Consider the following 20569-nt stretch of genomic DNA (forward strand, 5'->3'; position numbering starts at 1 on the left):
AAGTGGAGAGTCACAGCCAGGCCAAGTGTAGCAATAGAACCTGATTGAAACAAGCAACTCCTAGAGTAGGAGGGCCTCCACCCGGGGCTCTCCGCCGGAAGTCCAGACCCCGGCCGGTCTCGGCCGGCTGGGGGAGGACTTCCAAACCGGCGGCCGGCACGCATGTATCGGTCGCCGGAGCTTCCAGCTTGTGGCGGATAGCTGGACTTGGGGTTTTTAGGGTATCCCGTGACTTGGTTGCCCTACGACCCAGCCGACCAAAAGACATGCATCCCAGTTTAGCTCGCTGTAGAGCACTGGAAATTGACCGGCACTTGTAAATGTGCCGGCAGATAGAGGTGTCTTGTGCAGTTAGGTTGAGCTTAACTGTAGAGCACCGGACCAAAAGCACGTTAATAATGATTGAAATTGACCGGCACTTGTGCCGGCCAGCATTCAACCGTATATCGGTTGATTGAGCTTAAGACTCTAGTAGTCGCATTTAATGAAAGTGCATGAATGAATGAATGCAATGGAGTAGGAGGGCTTCCACGCGGAGCTCTCCGCCGGAGGTTCAGACCCCGGCCGGTTTCGGTCGGCTGGGGGAGAACTTCCAAACCGGCGGCCGGCACGCATGTATCGGTCGCCGGGGCTTCCAGCATGTGGCGGATAGCTGGACTTGGGGTTTTTAGGGTATCCCGTGACTTGGTTGCCCTACGACCCAGCCGACCAAAAGACATGTATCCCAGTTTAGCTCGCTGTAGAGCACTGGAACTTGCAAATGTGCAGTTAGGCACTTGTGCCGGCCAGCATTCAACCGTATATCGGTTGATGGAGCTAAAGACTAGTCGCATTTAATGAAAGTGCAAGAATGAATGCAATGTTTGGTTAACGCTCACACCTCCTGTGTTGATGGTGCTTCGCAGAGTCGCAAACCCATACGAATGCTGTGCGGGGAGAAGTTTGTGGAGAAGGGTTATTCTCCCAGCACCTTTACTTTTAGCGGTAATCTGTGGAGCAAAACCCGTATAGAAAGTCAAGCTGGGAAGAAAACAGAGATAAAAATGTCTGTGTACCATTGCCACATTGCGGTGCTGGTAGAAGAAGTTTGTGGAGAAGGTCTATTCACCCAGCACCTTTACTTTTAACGGTAATCTGTGGAGCAAAACCCGCTTAGAAATTCAAGCTGGGAAGAAAAATTGAGGAGGAGATTTGTGTTTATCATTGCCACATTGCGGTGCTGGTAGAAGAAGTTTGTGGAGAAGGCTTATTCACCCAGCACCTTTACTTTTAACGGTAATGTGTGGAGCAAAACCCGTATAGAAAGTCAAGCTGGGAAGAAAACAGAGATAAAAATTTATGTGTACCATTGCCACATTGCGGTGCTGGTAGAAGAAATTTGTGGAGAAGGTCTATTCACCCAGCACCTTTACTTTTAACGGTAATCTGTGGAGCAAAACCCGCTTAGAAATTCAAGCTGGGAAGTAAAATTGAGGAGGAGATTTGTGTTTATCATTGCCACATTGCGGTGCTGGTAGAAGAAGTTTGTGGAGAAGGTTTACTCACCCAGCACCTTTACTTTTAACGGTAATGTGTGGAGCAAAACCCGTATAGAAAGTCAAGCTGGGAAGAAAACAGAGAAGCAGATTTGTGTGCCTTTGCCACATTGCGGTGCTTTTGTAGATGTTTGTTGGGAAGATCCATTCTCCCAGAATTTTTGCCTTTAACGGTAATCTCTGGAGCAAAACCCGAATGGAAAGTCAAGCTGGGAAGCTTCATTCTCCCAGATCTTTTACCTTTGACTGTAATCTCTGGAGCAAAAGCCGAATAGAAAGTGAAGCTGGGAAGAAAACAGAGGAGGATGATATTGTGTCACTGCCACATTGCGTTGCTCGTACAAGTTTCTTGGGAAGCTTTATTCTCCCAGAATTTTTGCCTTTAACGGCAATCTCTGGAGCAAAAGCCGAATAGAAACTCAAGCAAATACCGCATAGAAAGTCAAGCTGGGAAGAAAACAGAGAAGCAGATTTGTGTGCCTTTGCCGCATTGCGGTGCTTGTAGATGTTTGTTGGGAAGATCCATTCTCCCAGAATTTTTGCCTTTGACGGTAATGTCTGGAGCAAAACCCGAATGGAAAGTCAAGCTGGGAATGAAACAAAGGAAGATGATAGTGTGTCACTGCCACGTTGAGTTGCTTGGACAAGTTTGTTGGGAAGATTTATTCTCCCAGAATTGTTGCCTTTAACGGTAATCTCTGGAGCAAAAGCCGAATAGAAAGTCAAGCTGGGAAGAAAACAGAGCAGGATGATATTGTGTCACTGCCGCGTTGCTTGTACAAGTTTCTTGGGAAGCTTTATTCTCCCAGAATTTTTTTTCGCCTTAACGGCAATCTCTGGAGCAAAAGCCGAATAGAAAGTCAAGCTGGGAAGAAAACAGAGGAGGATGATATTGTGTCACTGCCACATTGCGTTGCTTGTACAAGTTTGTTGGGAAGATTTATTCTCCCAGAATTTTTGCCTTTAACGGCAATCTCTGGAGCAAAAGCCGAATAGAAAGTCAAGCTGGGAAGATTCATTCTCCCAGAACTTTTACCTTTGACGGTAATCTCTGGAGCAAAAGCCGAATAGAAAGTAAAGCTGGGAAGCTTTATTCTCCCAGAACTTTTACCTTTGACGGTAATCTCTGGAGCAAAAGCCGAATAGAAAGTAAAGCTGGGAAGAAAACTGAGGAGGAGAATTGTTTGTGTGTGTGCCTTTGCAACATTACCGTCCTTTTAGAAGTTTGTGGAGAAGCTTCATTCGCCCAGAACTTTTACCTTTAACGGTAATCTCTGGACCAAAAGCCGAATGGAAAGTCAAGCTGGGAAGAAAACAGAGGAGGATGATATTGTGTCACTGCCACATTGCGTTGCCTGTACAAGATTCTTGGGAAGCTTTATTCTCCCAGAATTTTTGCCTTTAACGGGAATCTCTGGAGCAAAAGCCGAATAGAAAGTCAAGCTGGGAAGAAAACGTAGGAGGAGGAGATTTGTGCGGGTGTCACTGCCACATTGCGTTGCTTGTACAAGTTTGTTGGGAAGCTTTATTGTCCCAGAATTTTTGCCTTTAACGGCAATCTTTGGAGCAAAAGCCGAATAGAAAGTCAAGCTGGGAAGAAAACAGAGGAGGATATTATTGTGTCACTGCCACATTGCGTTGCTTGTACAAGTTTCTTGGGAAGCTTTATTGTCCCAGAATTTTTGCCTTTAACGGCAATCTCTGGAGCAAAAGCCGAATAGAAAGTCAAGCTGGGAAGATTCATTCTCCCAGATCTTTTACCTTTGACTGTAATCTCTGGAGCAAAAGCCGAATAGAAAGTAAAGCTGGGAAGCTTTATTCTCCCAGAACTTTTACCTTTGACGGTAATCTCTGGAGCAAAAGCCGAATAGATAGTAAAGCTGGGAAGAAAACTGAGGAGGAGAATTGTTTGTGTGTGTGCCTTTGCAACATTACCGTCCTTTTAGAAGTTTGTGGAGAAGCTTCATTCACCCAGAACTTTTACCTTTAACGGTAATCTCTGGACCAAAAGCCGAATGGAAAGTCAAGCTGGGAAGAAAACGGAGAAGGATATTTGTGTGTCACTTCCACATTTCGGTGCTTGTGCAAGTTTGTGGAGACGCTTTAATCACCCAGAGTTTTTACTTTTGACGGTAATCTCTGGAGCAGAAGCCGCATTGAAAGTCAAAGCTGGGAAGAAAACGGAGATGGATATTTGTGTGTCACTGCTGGTACAAATTTGTGGGGAAGCTTTATTCACCCAGAAATTTTACTTTTGACGGTAATCTCTGGAGCAGACCCCGCATTGAAAGTCAAAGCTGGGAAGAAAACGGAGATGGATGTTTGTGTGTCACTGCCACATTGCGGTGCTCGTACAAGTTTTTGTGGAGAAGTTGAACGTCATTTCTTACTGTGCTGTCGCTTTTGCAAGTTCCGAGTTTTTTATTTTTTTTTATTTACTTGTTGTAAGTTTTAGACTACATCTGACAATCGTTTTCCCAAGGTGCATAGATAGCATTTTTAAGCTGAAAGTAGATTTCATCACTGTAATTTTTTTTGCGAAGGAAAGTTGTGCCGGCAGAGATATCTTGCTGTAGAGTAGATACTTGTGTAGGCCGGCAAAGACACAACAGAGTGTCTTAGCTTGGATGTGGTTGAAGAGAGCAATCCACATTCGAAGCCAAGCTGGGAGGAAAGTGGACGAGAGGCGTGTATCCCAGCTTTCAACAAAATATATGTTATCACTGAATGCAAAGTGAGGTTAACTCTCCCACCTCCGTTGTTGATGGTGCTTGGCCGAGGAGTTTGTGGAGATGCTTTATTCTCCCAGCACGGTTACTTTTAACGGTGATCTGTGGAGCAGAACCCGAATGGAATGTCAACCTGGGAAGATAACGGGGGAGGAGATTTGTGTGTGTGTGTCATTGCCAATGCTGTGCTTGTACAAGGTTTGTGGAGAAAGTTTATTCTCCCTGCACCTTCACTTTTAACGGTAATCTGTGGAGCACATCCAGCATAGAAAGTAAAGCTGGGAAGAAAACAGAGAAACGAGGAGATTTGTGTGTGTGTCAGTGCCACATTGCGGTTCTCGTAAAAGTTTTTGTGGGGAAGTTGAACGTCATTTCTTACTGTGCTGTCGCAAGTTCCGACTTTTTTAATTTTTTTTTTAAATTTATTTGTTGTAAGTTTTAGACTACATCTGTCAATCGTTTTCCCAAGGTGCATAGATAGCATTTTTAAGCTGAAAGTGAACTTTATCACTGTAATTTATTTGCGAAGGAAAGATGTTTGTTTCTGTCGTTTAGAATGAAAAGTTTTGCCGGCAGAAAACGTATGCATCGCCTTGCAACATGCACATGTGCCGGCAGAGATCTCTTGCTGTAGAGTAGATGCTTGTGTAGGCCGGCAAAGACACAACAGAGTGTCTTAGCTTACGACTCTAGGCTCGTGGAATGTGGTTGAAGAGAGCAATCCACATTCGAAGCCAAGCTGGGAGGAAAGTGGACGAGAGGTGTGTATCCCAGCATTCAACAGTATATATATTATCACTTAATGCAAAGTGCGTTAACGCTCCCACCTCCGTTGTTGATGTTGCTTGGCCGAGAAGTTTGTGGATGAGGAGGTTTATTCTCCCAGCACAGTAACCTTTAACAGTGATCTGTGGAGCAAAACCCGTATAGAAAGTCGAGCTGGGAGGAAAACTGAGGAGATGAGTAAGTGTGTGTGCCATTGCCACATTGCGGTGTTGGTAGAAGAAGTTTGTGGACAAGGTTTATTCGTCCAGCACCTTTACTTTTAACGGTAATCTGTGGAGCACATGGAAAGTCAAGCTGGGAAGAAAACAGAGGAGAAAATTTGTGTGTATCATTGCCACATTGTGGTGCTGGTAGAAGTATTGTGGAGAAGGTTTAATCACCCAGCACTTTTACTCTTAACGGTAATCTGTGGAGCAGAACCCGCATAGAAATCAAAGCTGGGAAGAAAACGGAGGAGGAGATTTGTGTGTGTGTCATTGATTGCCACATTGCGGTGATTGTAGAAGTTTGTGGAGAAGGTTTACCCTCCCTGCACCTTTACTTTTAAAGATAATCTGTGGAGCAAAACCCGCATAAAAAGTCAAACTGGGAAGAAAACTGAGGAGATGTGTGTGTATCTCATCATGGAACCGAACTGAAGACTCTGGTCTAATTTAAGGAATGCAACGTGTGGTTAACGCTATTGCCTCCGAGGTTGATGGTACATCTTTATTTACCTGGGAAAGGAAATGTGAGCATTTTCGTTTGAGTAAACTTAACGTTTTTAGCTTTTTATCTGTGGTTTGGTACGGAAAAGTTCAACGCTGTTCATGTCTTCTATTTCAAGTGCAACGTTATTTATCACTCTGCTGTCATTTTTGCCAAGAAAACTTCTTCAAGTTTCTTTATTTTTTATTTGCTGTAAGTGTTAAACTACCTCCGTTTGTCTTTTTCGCAAGGTGCATACATAGGTCTGAAGTTTAAGCGGTAAAGGAAAATGTCGGTTCAACGCTGTTCATGTTTTCTATTTAAAGTTGAACGTTATTTATTACTCTGGTGTCATTTTTGCCAAGAAAACTTAAAAGTTTTTGTTTTATTTGTTGTAAGTGTTAAACTACCTCCGTTTGTCTTTTTCGCAAGGTGCATAGGAAATCTTGATATTTTGTTTTCGTGACTTTTAAACTATCTGTACTTCTTGCAAGGTGCAGAGGTCTGAAGTCTTAAGCGGAAGGAATACAGAGTATACTTTGTATCTGTAATTTTTGGTGAATGAAATATTTAAGTAACTTTTCCGCTAAAAATGATTTTTTTATTTGATTTAAAATTCGGTGAAATTTACCGAACTTGGTTACCTTCCCAGATCATTCCTATTTCAACTTGGCTTAGGGGTTAGAGTTTTCTTCGATTTGTCTTTCTGAACTGGTCTCGTATATCGATCCTCTTATTTGTGCAACAGTCTCGGAAAGAAAATATGGACTTTCGTTACATCCGGAGGTTGGATTTCGGTTACCACGATCGAAGCAGATAACCTAACCCCTAATCCAAATTGGTCTTTCTGCTGCAAAACCCATGGTCTCTCGTTACATTCTTGGGTTTTATGAGACCGGGAATTGGGTGTTTGCTACAGAGCTGGTATACTTGCAACTGGTCTTATCTCAGCTGGCTTATTTGCACCCAAAACAGCACACGATACGTGCTTCCAAAAATGTACTCTAAATATCGCGGTTAGCTTTCCTTGCATATATTCGTGTAGGGGAAGGAAGAATCTTAGCTCCTACTAGCTTTCTTCCAGAAATTCCGTTTCGATTCCATGTTAAAGATCGTGTGAATTTAGCATTTTCCCTGATTTGAGGTAGGGAATCAAACCTTTCCCGTGACTCGAACCCTCAACCTGCTGGTTACTGTACCTTCATGTTATCCTGCCAGGTCCTTCCCCTTTCACCCTGGCTTAGGGGTTAGGATTTTCTTTCATTTCAGGTTTTGAAATGGGATGTTTTCTGCAGTTTGAGGTCCAAAAATTTGCAAGAAATGAAGTTGGCCATTATCGGTCTTTTGTCCATAATTTTGTGAAAGTGTTACAAAATGGTGAAAATGAACGTAAGTCTAGTTTCGAGACATTCTTTTGTAACGCATATTAGAGTCATTTAAAAATGTGCACTTCTTGGATGGAGCGAGAGATAGGATGGCGCTCCTTCAAGTTTCTGATTTTTTTTAAACTTTGAGCTAGAGAGCTCAGTTTTTGACCAACGATAAAGAATATTAAACGAATTCGACGTGTAAATGCGTTTCCAACATATCCCAAAAAATAAGGCCGCCATTTTGGAAAAGGAATTTTTCTCCATTTTCTTGAATTTTATCATACTAATCGCTACTTGATTTTTGTGAAACTGTTATATCCTCGAAGAGGAGTTCCCACGTTATTATAATCCAAAGTTTGGTTTATCTCGCTTAAGGACGAATGCATTTTTTAAGATAAAATTCCCGTTCCTGCTCGAGGAGAGATTATCGCGTTTTCGGCCCTTTTTCTAGCATTTTCTCATACTTACCTCCACGCTAGCGTTGTGCTGCTGTATTTTCCTTATGGGGGATGTCCCACTCTACCAGATTCCAAAGTTTTGATCTTGTCGGTTACCCGGAAATACTTTTTTTTTTTTGCCATTTTTTGCCTGGAGAAAACTGGCACGGACTTTTTACATATTTTTTTCATGCTAAGCTCGGTGCTGTACTTTCCTTAAAGCGGAGGTCAGACATTACCAAAATTATATTACTTTTGTTTTTCTTGGTTAACTAGAAATAACGTTTTTTTGACCAAAAACGCCAGCTAGTGATCTTGCATGGTCGGCCATTTTGTCGTTATTTGAGGCCTTCAGGAAATTTATACCATATCCAAATTCATTCTCTTTCGAAATATTTACTTTATGCAATCCCCCACGCCAAGTGCATTTTTCAAATATCCCGCCAAAATTAACTGCTTTTCAAATGGATTCCATATGGCATTCTCAGCCTTGATTTTCGCTCGGGTATCACAATTTTTCGGGTGTCTGGTGACTCGAACCTGTAACTTCCCTGTCAAGTCACCGGTCAGGCTACCTCGCCACGTTCTTGCTTCGTCACCCTGGCTTATAACTTAGCGTTTTTCTTAACCGAGCGCCTTGTTATCGAGATTAAGAAATAATCGAGGAATGAGAAAAATAATCTAGTAACGGCGCAGGCTATCGGATTTGCTTTCCAAAAATACACTCTCGTCCTCCTGCTTCCCTCCATCCAAAAATTATGAGTATTGGATCAAAATTAATTTTCTATTAAATTGTGAAAATTACCATTTTCACTCAAGAATCATACTTTTCAAGTGACTCGAACACTCAACCCCATTCTTACTTTACCGTCAGGCTATCCTTCCACGTTCGTTAACCTGGCCATTCGGAAAGCGTTTTCCTGCACTTTGAGCAATGACGTTGCAGTTTCCCAAGTCGAAAAGTGTCTTTCTGTACTGGTCTCAAAAATCTTTCCACTTACATGTGCTACATACCCAATCTGGATTTCGGCGGCCTAGGATAGGAGCAGATAACCTAACCCTAATCCAAATTGGTCTTCGTGCTGCAAAACCCATGGTCTTTCGTTACATTTTTGGGTTTATGAAACCGGTAATTGGGTGTTTGCTACAGGGCTGGTTTAATTGCAACTCGTCTTAGTGAAGCTGGGTTAATTGCAGCAGACTTGTGATTTTGGCTTCATAAAACGTACTCTACGCACTCTTAGCTTGGTGGGGGAAACCGGTCATGCACGGTTCTCAGACACCTGCTTTGGGAGACCAGCTTCATTTCTCCCCCACCCCATCCCTTCTTCTTCGGCCGGTCGGTCGCGTAAATCCGATTGATTGACCAATAAATGACCTCGTAATTTAAATTCGAACTGGAAATCTTCCTTGGGCAACCGTTTCTTCTTCCCTTCATTGTATTGCTTGTCTTGGAGCTGAAAGGAAGCGAATCGAAAATCTCAAGATGGATTTCAGGTGAGTGGGTGGATTTTAAAATGCGCTTTTTGTTGTGTTATTTTGTGCCACGCGCATAACGATGTATTTTCATTAAACGAATACCTTTCTTCTCCAACAGTAACGATCTTATGATGCCGAATTATGCAACGCCAGTCCAAGGAGGCCTTACCGACGAAGATGTTGCATTCCTGGACTCCATTTCCGGCGAATTGGTGCAGCTTCAACTTGACAAGAGGGAGTTACGAGTCCCGGAACCCGAGACCATGTCGGTGGAGCAACTGGAAAGATCCTTGAAGATCGTAGACGAGTTAATAGTAAGTTGAGTACGGTAACAGAGACGATGTTTCACGTGTATTTTCGTGTGTGCAATCTTTTAAAATGTTGTTGCCGTTTCTACAGCTATTTTGTTTTCATTCTTGTCTTTCCAGCGACAAGAAACACAGCAGTTCCCACCGCAACAGCATGTAGAGGAGGTGATGCCACAACAACAACAACAACAACAACAACAACAACAACAACAACTTGAGGCTCCGGCTCCCCCACCTCTACCCGCACTGAAAGAGAAGAGGAACAACATAAGGCGCAAGGTGAGTAATTCGTTGAAATTCAAATGTTCCCTCTCTGCCTGTATTTAATTGTAAAGCGATAAATCTATGCGTGTCAGTGTTAAACTCATGCCTTTGTCTTCCCTCTTTGTGTTTTTCAGAAGATCTGCCCAGAGTGCGGGGAGGAGTCTGCCACAGTTCCGCGACACCTGCGGAGGAGGCACTCTTACTCGAGGAAGATGATGGAGATGTACTTTGCCTCCTCCGAGGGGAAGAGAAGAATCAAGAATGCTGGCCGCCGCCTCAGGTGTAGGATGGAGGGCTGCCAGGGGACTGTTGTGAAGATGGGGCAGCATCTTGTGCAACAGCACGGGATGGTGAAGGGGACGAGGCAATACAAGGATCTGATGGCCCTTTCCAGAGGCTGGGTTCGGGCATCGTAGGAGACGACGGATTATTTTATAAATATGTTTAACTTCTTGGTTTCTTTGTTTTTGTTATTATTTTTTGAATAATTTCTCTAATTCAAAATATGTTATGCGGTTTTTTTTTCTATTGATATTTTTATAAAATTTGGTATTTCCCATAATTATTTTAATTGTGATTGATTGTTTTTATTTAAGAAATAAAAGTATATTTCCGTTTTAAAAACTGTACGTGAGGAATTTCATTTAAACCATTTTTGCTTCTTGTTTTTGTAATGAACATTTTGGTTTTGTTAAAGGTTAAAGAAATGAAATACATATAACAGTGATGATATAACCGTGGTTGATGATGATCGAATTGATGTCTTTAGTCCACTTTATGCACAGAAAGGCTAATCAGGACTGGACCTACAGTTTAAAGTGGGATCCAAACCACTTGTGCCTCCAAAGGGTAAGAAAAATGAAATAATGAATGATAATACCTGAATAACGCCTGGGTTAATCGCTAGGAGCGTGGATGATGACGAGAAGATGAACCGGGTTAATCCCTACGAGCTTGGGCCATCATGAATGAAATGTGTTAAAGGTTGAATAGAAAATAAAAATCAAAGTACCTGTGTTAATCGCGACGACCGTGGGTCATGATGAGATGGTGATGAAGTCATGATGGAGGATGGAGGGATCTTCTGCCAGTCTCGTCTGATCGCTACGATGGCGATGAATGATTATCGCGTAGAGATTCGCGTCCTAGGTAAGCACTGTTTCCATTGAGGCACAAATCCTGTAGCGTCCTTGGGATTCCATCGATGCACAAATCATGTAGCGTGCCTTAGGAGCACAGTCAATATGGCAACACAAAGCCTACGTTCGAGCGTGCTAATTTCCTCAGTTGACGTCCCTGCAACCTCTCGAAGAGGTCTCTCTTCCATAGCTGGAGCAAAACTGTGCGCGGGCGAGCGGTCACGGCGGAACTTGTCCTGCCATCTCCCCTGGATGGTGAGTTCAATCTTCGTTTTAAGTTAAGGTAGTGATTTGAACTCGTATTTTTTTTTCTCATTCATTTTCGTAAAGAAAACTGGACACTTTTTGAATGTTTCTCATTTTGGTGAAGAGAACTTAAAATTTTTACACTTAAAGAAAAGTTGAAATATATTTTGGTAGTATTGGTTTAGACGCGTTTACGGCATTTTATCAGAATATTTGTTCTCATTCAAAATATCAACTTTCTGCATTGTTTTAAGCACTTTCGCATCTGCCTTTCGTCATTCGGTGTGTTATGATTCACAGCTTAATCGGCGTACACTTGTAATCCTCTTACCTGTATGTGCTCTTTATGTTTCATTGTGAATGAAAATGGTATTTAAGATGTAAAGTAAAACTTTGCTTTCTTTTGTCTCCAGGAAAGCAAGCGTGCACGCTACAGGAAGGTGTGCCCGGCTTGCGGAATTTCCATGATGGACGTCCCGAGGCATCTCCGAAACAAACACGGATGGAGCCGCGAGAAGTCTTCTGCATTCCGTTACTTGCCAAGCTCTTTGAGGGAAAGCGTTCAAAAGAGACGTTTGAAAGTTTGCCCGATTTCCGGCTGCCCTGCTAAGGTGAGGAGGTTGGACCAGCATGCGGTGGTGGTTCACGGATACGACAGGAGTTCCAAGGACTACAGAGGTCTGCTTGCAGAGGAGCGGCGAAGGAGAGTCGACGCAAGTTCGTGCCGAGAGGATGAAGATGGTGCTGGTGGAGAATATGAAGAGGAGGATGTAGTGGATGCAAGATCGGTGATATCGGAACGACTGTATGCAGATTTTCGGTCGTGGCTTGGGACGCTGGATGGCGGGCTCGTAAGGGAACGTCGGATAGTGGATCAGCATGCGTTTCAGGCAAAGTCGGCGATCGACTTTGCTTGCGTGGAACATCTGAACGAGTTAGCTTCTGATCGAGGGATCTCCAAGACTAGAGCTTTTTTCGAAGACAGCCTGGCCGACCGAAGACCGGGAACTTGCCTCTCCTACCTCGGTTCTCTGTCGAACCTTGTGAAATTTGCGCTGCAGAGGAGATTGGTTACTTCCGAGCAAGCTGGATGCTGTCTGGGTCACTACCAGAAATGGGCAAAGTCGTTCCGAGTTCTGGAGAAGAAGAGGCGATCCGAGGTGATGGAAATAGAACAGAAAAATGCCGTAACCCCCGAAAATGTGTCAAAGTTTGAAAATGGGCCGGTATCCAGGCGCTTCGAGGAGATAATGCGGAAGGTAACTTCGGACGAAAGCTTCAAGCCATCGAGAGCTGATCGCGCCACCGTCCGCAACTACTTGTTGTTGCAGATTCTACTCTCCACCGCGCAAAGGCCGGCAGCAATAGTAAACATGACACTGAAGGAATTCCAGGAGACTTCCTGCTTGCAGGTACAGGTGGAGGAAGGGAAACGTGATGTGCACGTCATTAGAGTTCATGATCACAAGACGGCGGCACACTGTGGACCTGCTAACATTTGCGTCACCCAAAAAGTGTACGGCCATTTGAAGACCTACGTTGAAAACATTAGACCCGGCTGTTTCCCCGATCACGACTTCGTCTTCGTTACCGACGGAGGGAAGAGGATGTCGGTTTCCCAATTTTCACACTGCATACAGAGTATATGGGCCCAGGCTGGGTGCAACACCAAGATTACCTCCAGGGTTATGAGAAAGACGGCTGTTTCTCTTGTACACTCCCAAGCGCCGAACGAAAGGAACGATCTGGCAGGTTTGATGAGCCATTCGCTCACCACGGCTGAGAACACTTACAAGTTTTACACGCGTCCCTACCAGAGTGCTTTAACATCGGTAACCCTTCAAAACATGCTGAGGAAACCAACCATCCCACCACACTCGGATGAAATAACAAATGAGGACATTCAGCCTTTGTGAAATTGACACGTGTATGTTTCACTTTGTGTTGTGGCGCAGTGTAATTTGAAATATGTTTGAACAAATGTATAATTATCTCTCATCTATAGTGTATTTTGAAATAAGGCTAGATCGATCGTTCAAGTATGAACAAATGCATTTGGTGTATTTTTAATCATAATCTCTCATCTTTAGTGTAATTTGAAAAAAGTTAGATCAATATTTCAAGTGTGAACAAATGTATTTTCAACCAATGTATCTCTCATCTTTGTTGTGATCACTGTAGATAAGGGAAAATGTTTTCCGACAAGTGGTGCTCTCATTTTTTTAATCGTGTAAGTGTACTCTAGATATCAATGTTTAACGTAATTGCTATTTTTGTGAGGTATTGTATAGATTACGCAATAAAACATGGAAATTACGTACATTACTATTTTTCTAATGATGTGTAAGAATCTACCTGCAATTGAATATTTATGTGTAAGGGCCTCCCCGATGGCGCAGTGGTAGCGTTCGTCGCCTTGTAATCAAGGGGTCCCGGGTTCGATACCCGGTGGAGGCACACAGTGGTTAGGATCCCACTTTAAACTGTAGGTCGCATCCCGATTAGCCTTACTGTGCACAAAGTGGACCTAAAACACCAAATCAATCAATATTTCTGTGAGAAAACCTTGACCTTTCCTTATGGAAAGAGTTACATTACACGTGTATGCATCCAGGATGTTGATTGATTGACGGATAATTGCCAAGGTAAGGACAAGTGATGATACACCGGGATTTGTCGTGCTAACCACTACCCAACGGAGGTCGGCACCAGCATATATATCATAAAAATATCTGATAGGTTCAATGTAATGAATTACCTATTCAACAACATAACTACACAAATTATTAATTATGATAGTTTATTTATGTAGCTGGACGCTTTGTAATAAAGGGGGCACGGGTTCGATACACATAATGGTTCGTACTGTAGGTAAAGTCCCGATTAGCCTTACCGTCCTAGAAGTAATTTCATTCATTCATTCCATTCCTGTGGTTTACTTCTAATTCGCTATTCTGACACTTTTCGCTAATCGCGAAGACGGGGATGAGTGGTGATGCAATCACCTAAAGCTGTTCGCGTTGCTATGTAGCACAAGTCACGGTCTCCAGAGGACACCCTGATCTTTGCGACTCCCTGTTTGGCTTTTGGCATCTCTTATATTCGCTTATAAAAGGAAGCGTGTCATCTTCTCTCTGTTGCATTTGGGGTTTGTGCTACTTTCCGCACAGTTCTTTGAGCTTCATGGAGGAACCTGAAGACCAATGCACCTCGGTGAGCAGCGATGCTGTTGCACCAATCGACAAATTTGAGGGAGAAGGTGGATTCTTGCGAGTCATGCCTCACCAGGCAGAGGAAGTTGGCCGCATCGAGTTGGAAGGCCTGAAGCCGGGGGAGACCGAAACCGTTCAAACTCTGACCACTCTCCCAGAGTTGCAGGAAACGGAGTCAAACTCGCTAGTTCCAAAGAATGTCGTCTTTACGATGGGGCTCTTGCGTGCGTACAGAAGGATCAAGGAAAAGGCCATGGTAATTTTTTACTTTCATTCTGTGTGCGTGTATTCAAGTGTGAAGTTTTCTTTCTAATCAGTCTATATTATAATTGTAATAATTTATCTTGATATAGTAACTTTTTGTTACATTTGTTTGTATGCTTGCTTGCTTATATTTCATTTATCACGTATTAAAAACATCATTCTTACGTATTTAGTACACATTACAACGTGCATTTGGGCATGAATGTTTTGCACAAGGTACTTGCTCCCATTGTTGCTTACTCCTTTGAATGGTGTTCTATTCCACGTAAACTCCCAGTCCATTTTATGCAGTTGAGGTAATCACGACGGTGTCATGTTGGCCGGGATTCGAACCCACGTCCACTGCATTGCCAGGATAGCAATATGATGCATGTTTTAAACTTTTTTTGTCCGACTCATCTTTAAAATTGTCCGATCGGAAAGCTTGATTATAATTACTTGGAACTTCTTATCTTTTCAGGTTACCGGCAGCGAGCGCAAGAGGATGAAGAAGGTCTGTCCCGAATGTGAAGCCAGTTTAGTCAACGTCCCGAGACATCTTCGCAGGAAGCATTCCTGGAGCCACGAGAGATCTGCGGGCTATCGCTACACGCCGGGAGGATTGAGGGAATGTATCAGGGCAGGGCGTCGCAAGGACTGTCCTCTTCCTGGTTGTCCCTCGAAGGTGAAAAGGTTGGATAAGCACTGCAAGTTTGTTCACGGTTACGAGAAGAACGCGATGGAACATGATCAGCTCATGCGGAAGATGCCTTTCGGAAAGTTCACGGCCGAGTCGTCGAACTGCTTGGAGCAGGTTGAAACCACAACGACGAGGAAGCTCATCTGTCGAATGCGATCCCCATGGACCCGTTTGCCGAATTCCGGGAGTGGTTGAGATCGACGGATGCCAGCACCGATCCGAGGATGGCAGCACAGCACATGTCACAGGCGAAGTCGGTCATCGACACCACCGGCCTGGAACGTCACGACAAAATCGCCAACGAACCGGCAATTGCCAAAGTCGGTCTCTTCTTTAGAAATCAAATACGGGATAGAAGACCTGGGACGTGTCTATCTTATCTAGGTTCCATTTCACGTTTTGTTAAATTTCTTGAGCTTCGGAGGAAGGCCATTTCGTCAGACGAGGCAGAACGCTGTCTCGCCGAGTATCGTGAGATTGGAAGATGGTTACGTGCTTCGGGGAACAAGAAAAGATTAAAAAAATGTTAAATTTCATTTGTTAATTAGACTGAAACTTTGTATTGTTTTCTCTCTTGGACATTGGAAACGAACTTGAATGTGTATCTTGCAAATTTAATGTAGAGAAAAGTGTTTTCTATTATGTGTACTGTGGAGTGCAGTTTAAATAAATCACTCATTGTTAATAAATAATTTTGTACTTTCACTCTGTTGCATGTAATTTAAAATAATAAATGAACATTTAATTTAAATCAAATATTGAGAAACTTTACGAACTTGAATGTGTATCTTCCAAATTTAATGTAAAGAAAATGTGTCTTCTATTTTCTGTATTGTGGAGTGAAAGTTTAAATAATTCACTTATTCTTAATAAAGAATTATGTACTTTCACTCTGTTGCATGTGATTTGAAATAATAAATGAATATTTAATTAAAAACAAATATTGAGAAACTTTACGAACTTGAATGTGTATCTTCCAAATTGAATTTAAAGAAAAGTGTGAATTATGTACTTTCACTCTGTTGCATGTTATTTGAAATAATAAATGAACATTTAATTTAAAACAAACATTGAGAAACATTTTGTTTAATCCAGTCGAAAAATCTCTTTCTCAACTGGTTCCATAAATCGATCCTCGTATATGTGCTACAATATAGTATTTCGTTACATCCGCAGGTTGGATTTTGGTTACCACGAGAGAAGCAGATAACCTAACCTAACCTAACCTAACCTAACCTAACCTAACCTAACCTAACCTAACCTAACCTAACCTAACCTAACCTCACCTCACCTCACCTCACCTCACCTCACCTCACCTCACCTCACCTCACCTCACCTAACCTAACCTAACCTAACCTAACCTAACCTAACCTAACCTAACCTAACCTAACCTAACCCAAATTGGCCTTTTTGCTGCAAAACCCATGGTCTCTCGTTACATTTTTGGGTTTATGAGACCGGGAATTGGGTGTTTGCTACAGAGCTGGTATACTTGCAACTGGTCTTATCTCAGCTGGCTTATTTGCACCCAAAACAGCACACGATCCGGCAAACTCGTGATACGTGCTTCCAAAAATGTACTCTACCCATCGCGGTTAGCTTTCCTTGCATATATTCGTGTAGGGGAAAGAAGAATCTTAGCTCCTACTAGCTTTCTTCCAGAAATTCCGTTTCGATTCCATGTTAAAAATCGTGTAAATTTAGCATTTTCCCTGAATTTGAGGTAGGGAATCAAACCTTTCCCGTGACTCGAACCCTCAACCTGCTTGTTACCATACCGTCACGCTATCTTCCAATGACCTTCCCCTTTCACCAATTCAAAGCGCTTAGCGATATCTTTCATTTGAAGGTAACAAATACGTTGATTTATGAGTCGGTGAAACAGCATCAGAACGGCTTCAGACAGCATCAGAACGGGCACGCTTTGGATTTTTGCTTCAAAAAACTTACTCAGAGCGTTGCGCTTTGCTTTCCTTGCTTTGATTATTGTAGTGTAATGTTGCATCTTGCATCCTATCGAATTTTGAAACATTCCCGCCAAAACTGACTTTTCAATTCAAACTTGAAAAAACCGTTAAAATGGAGCATTTACTCTGAATTTCAAATGGAGAATCAAACGTTTCCCGTGACTCGAACCCTAAACCTGCTTGTTACCATACCGTCACGCTATCTTCCAATGACCTTCCCCTTTCACCAATTCAAAGCGCTTAGCGATATCTTTCATTTGAAGGGGACAAATACGTTGATTTATGAGTCGGTGAAACAGCATCAGAACGGCTTCAGACAGCATCAGAACGGGCATGCTTTGGATTTTTGCTTCAAAAAACTTACTCAGAGCGTTGCGCTTTGCTTTCCTTGCTTTGATTATTGTAGTGTAATGTTGCATCTTGCATCCTATCGAATTTTGAAACATTCCCGCCAAAACTGACTTTGCAATTCAAACTTGAAAAAACCGTTGAAATTGAGCATTTACACTGAATTTCAAATGGAGAATCAAACGTTTCCAGTGACTCGAACCCTAAACCTGCTTGTTACCATACCGTCACGCTAACTTCCAATGACCTTCCCCTTTCACCAATTCAAAGCGCTTAGCGATATCTTTCATTTGAAGGGGAAAAATAGCTTGATTTATGAGTCGGTGAAACAGCATCAGAACGGCTTCAGACAGCATCAGAACGGGCATGCTTTGGATTTTTGCTTCAAAAAACCAACTCAGAGCGTTGCGCTTAGCTTTCCTTGCTTTGATTATTGTAGTGCAATGTTGCATCTTGCATCCTATCGAATTTTTAAACATTCCCGCCAAAACTGACTTTGCAATTCAAACTTGAAAGAACCGTTAAAATTTAGCATTTTTCATGAATTTCAAATGGAGAATCAAACGTTTCCAGTGACTCGAACCCTAAACCTGCTTGTTACCATACCGTCACGCTATCTTCCGATGACCTTCCCCTTTCACCAATTCAAAGCGCTTAGCGATATCTTTCATTTGAAGGGGAAAAATAGGTTGATTTATGAGTCGGTGAAACAGCATCAGAACGGCTTCAGACAGCATCAAAACGAGCACTCTTGGGATTTTTGCTTCCAAAAACTTACTCAGAGCGTTGCGCTTTGCTTTCCTTGCTTTGATTATTGTAGTGTAATGTTGCATCTTGCATCCTATCGAATTTTGAAACATTCCCGCCAATTATGACTATTGGTTCAAAATAAATTTTCTATAAAATTGTGAAAATTACCATTTTCACTCAAGAATCATACTTTTCAAGAGACTCGGACACTCAACCTCATTCTTACTTTACCGTCAGGCTATCCTTGCACGTTCGCTAACCTGGTCATTCGGAAAGCGTTTTCCTGCACTTTAAGCAACGTCGTGGCTGTCTCCCAAGTCGAAAAGTGTCTTTCTGTACTGGTCTCAAAAATCTTTCCACTTACATACCCAATTGGGATTTCGGCGGCCTATGATAGGAGCAGATAATCTAACCCTAATCCAAATTGGTCTTTCTGCTACAAAACCCATGGCCTTTGGTTACATTTTTGGGTTTATGAAACCGGTAATTGGGTGTTTGCTACTGGGCTGGTTTAAATGCAACTACTCTCAAAAGGTCGAAATCGAGCAAAATGTAGGGTCGGATATGACTTTGGATCCAATATGGCCGCCGTATGTGTTGTTTAATCTCGAAATCGCCTTAACAACTTTTCTTTCCCTCGACGTCAGCTATCTTCTTGTCAAATTTCTACTGGCTGGGTCGAAATTTTTAAAAAAATCGATGAAAATTCTTCAAAGTCCAAGAATGGCCGTTTAGGGGACGAGAAGGGCGCAGGCTCGCGGATTTAATTAGAAAATTGACACTTGCGACTTTGCTTTAGGCTAGCCCTGCATGTTTTCGTGTACAGGAGTGATGCAGCTTCCATCCTACGAGATATTGTGAGCTTGGCGCCAAAACTCCATTTTGTATTCAAACTTGAAAAAAACCGTTACAATCTAGCATTTACACTGAATTTCGAATGGAGAATCAAACTTTTCCAGTGACTCGAACACTAAACCTCTGTCAACGTGGTTCAGTGGTTAGCGCTTTTTCAATTTCAACTGACAAAATGGCTGTTTTATGCGTGCAAAGCACAGAATGAGAAAGAATCGAAATTTGAAACATTCACGCAAAAAAGTGAACTTTTTATTTCAAACTTGAAAAACCGTTACAATAAAGCATTTACACTGAATTTCGAAGGGAGAATCAAACTTTTCCAGTGACTCGAACACTAAACCTCTGTCGACGTGGCTCAGTGGTTAGCGCTTTTTCAATTTCAACTGACAAAATGGCCGCTTTATGCGAGGAAAGCACAGAATGACAACAGGAGCAGCACACACGGGAATTTTGCTTCCAAACAAGTACCCTAAACGTTGCGATTAGCTTTCCTTGATTTAATTATTGCAACGTGATGTTGCATGTTATCGAATTTTGAAAGAATCACGCCAAAACTGACTATGTAAACACAGTATCACGCGTCGCGGTACTCCGGGACGCGAGCCCCAAAATACGGTTTTTTCAGCAAGTGCGGTCCGCCACTGTTTACGTATAGCTTTGTGAACGTTTCGCTTTGTCTCAAAAAATGAAAAAAACTTGGATAGATCGCATGGCTGGAATTAAGTGTGAAAATTTGAAAGCGTGTGAAGTGTGAGAATAATTGGAAAATAAGTGCACGTCCCGGGGAAGTTTACCCCCCCTGGAGCCCCCCTGGTGCGTTATACCTTGGACACCCTGTGAATCTTGTGGACCAAAGACCAAGGACTGTGCAGGTATCTTGACCGACGCGCGGGGGTAGTACTTTTTGAGATATTAAGGGAAAACCACCCCTATGCTAACCTTATGGAAAAAACAGCATAGTGCGCGAGCAAAAGAAAACAAGTAAATAACTTAGTGAAATACGAATCCTTATCCCTTGAAACACTTTAATCCCATACAGAAAGGACCAAGGAACACAACTAAATTTACCCCACCCCTCTCCGACCAATTTCTTGGAAACCCTTGTGAAAAAATCCGCCCCATGCTTTTCTTATGGACAAACGAGCTTTTTTTCAAACTTTTCCAGTGACTCGAACACTCAACATCCTGGTCACGAAACCGTCAGTTTGTCTTTCCAAGGCTCTGCTCTCTGGAAGGCGACCGATTCGAACCTTCTAACGAGGGCGTGGCGCACAGGGCGCCACGACGTTTTCGAATTTCTCGTGGATTCACTGTCGAAAATTATATTATCTGAAAGGAGACACCCTACCCAGCCCGCATCTAAATTTTTGTTTCTCTAGGTTAACCCTAAATAAGTTTTTTTGACAAGAAAGAGGTCGTTATTCACGCCCGAACGGGTACGTCTGCACCATCACCTTTGAAGCCGCTTGATTAATCGAACCTGTGGTCCTTGGAGATTTCCTCTTACTTGCGTA

The sequence above is a fragment of the Lepisma saccharinum genome, chromosome 24, assembly GCF_977018435.1.
Source record: "Lepisma saccharinum chromosome 24, izLepSacc3.1, whole genome shotgun sequence".
Classification (NCBI taxonomy): Eukaryota; Metazoa; Arthropoda; class Insecta; order Zygentoma; family Lepismatidae; genus Lepisma; species Lepisma saccharinum.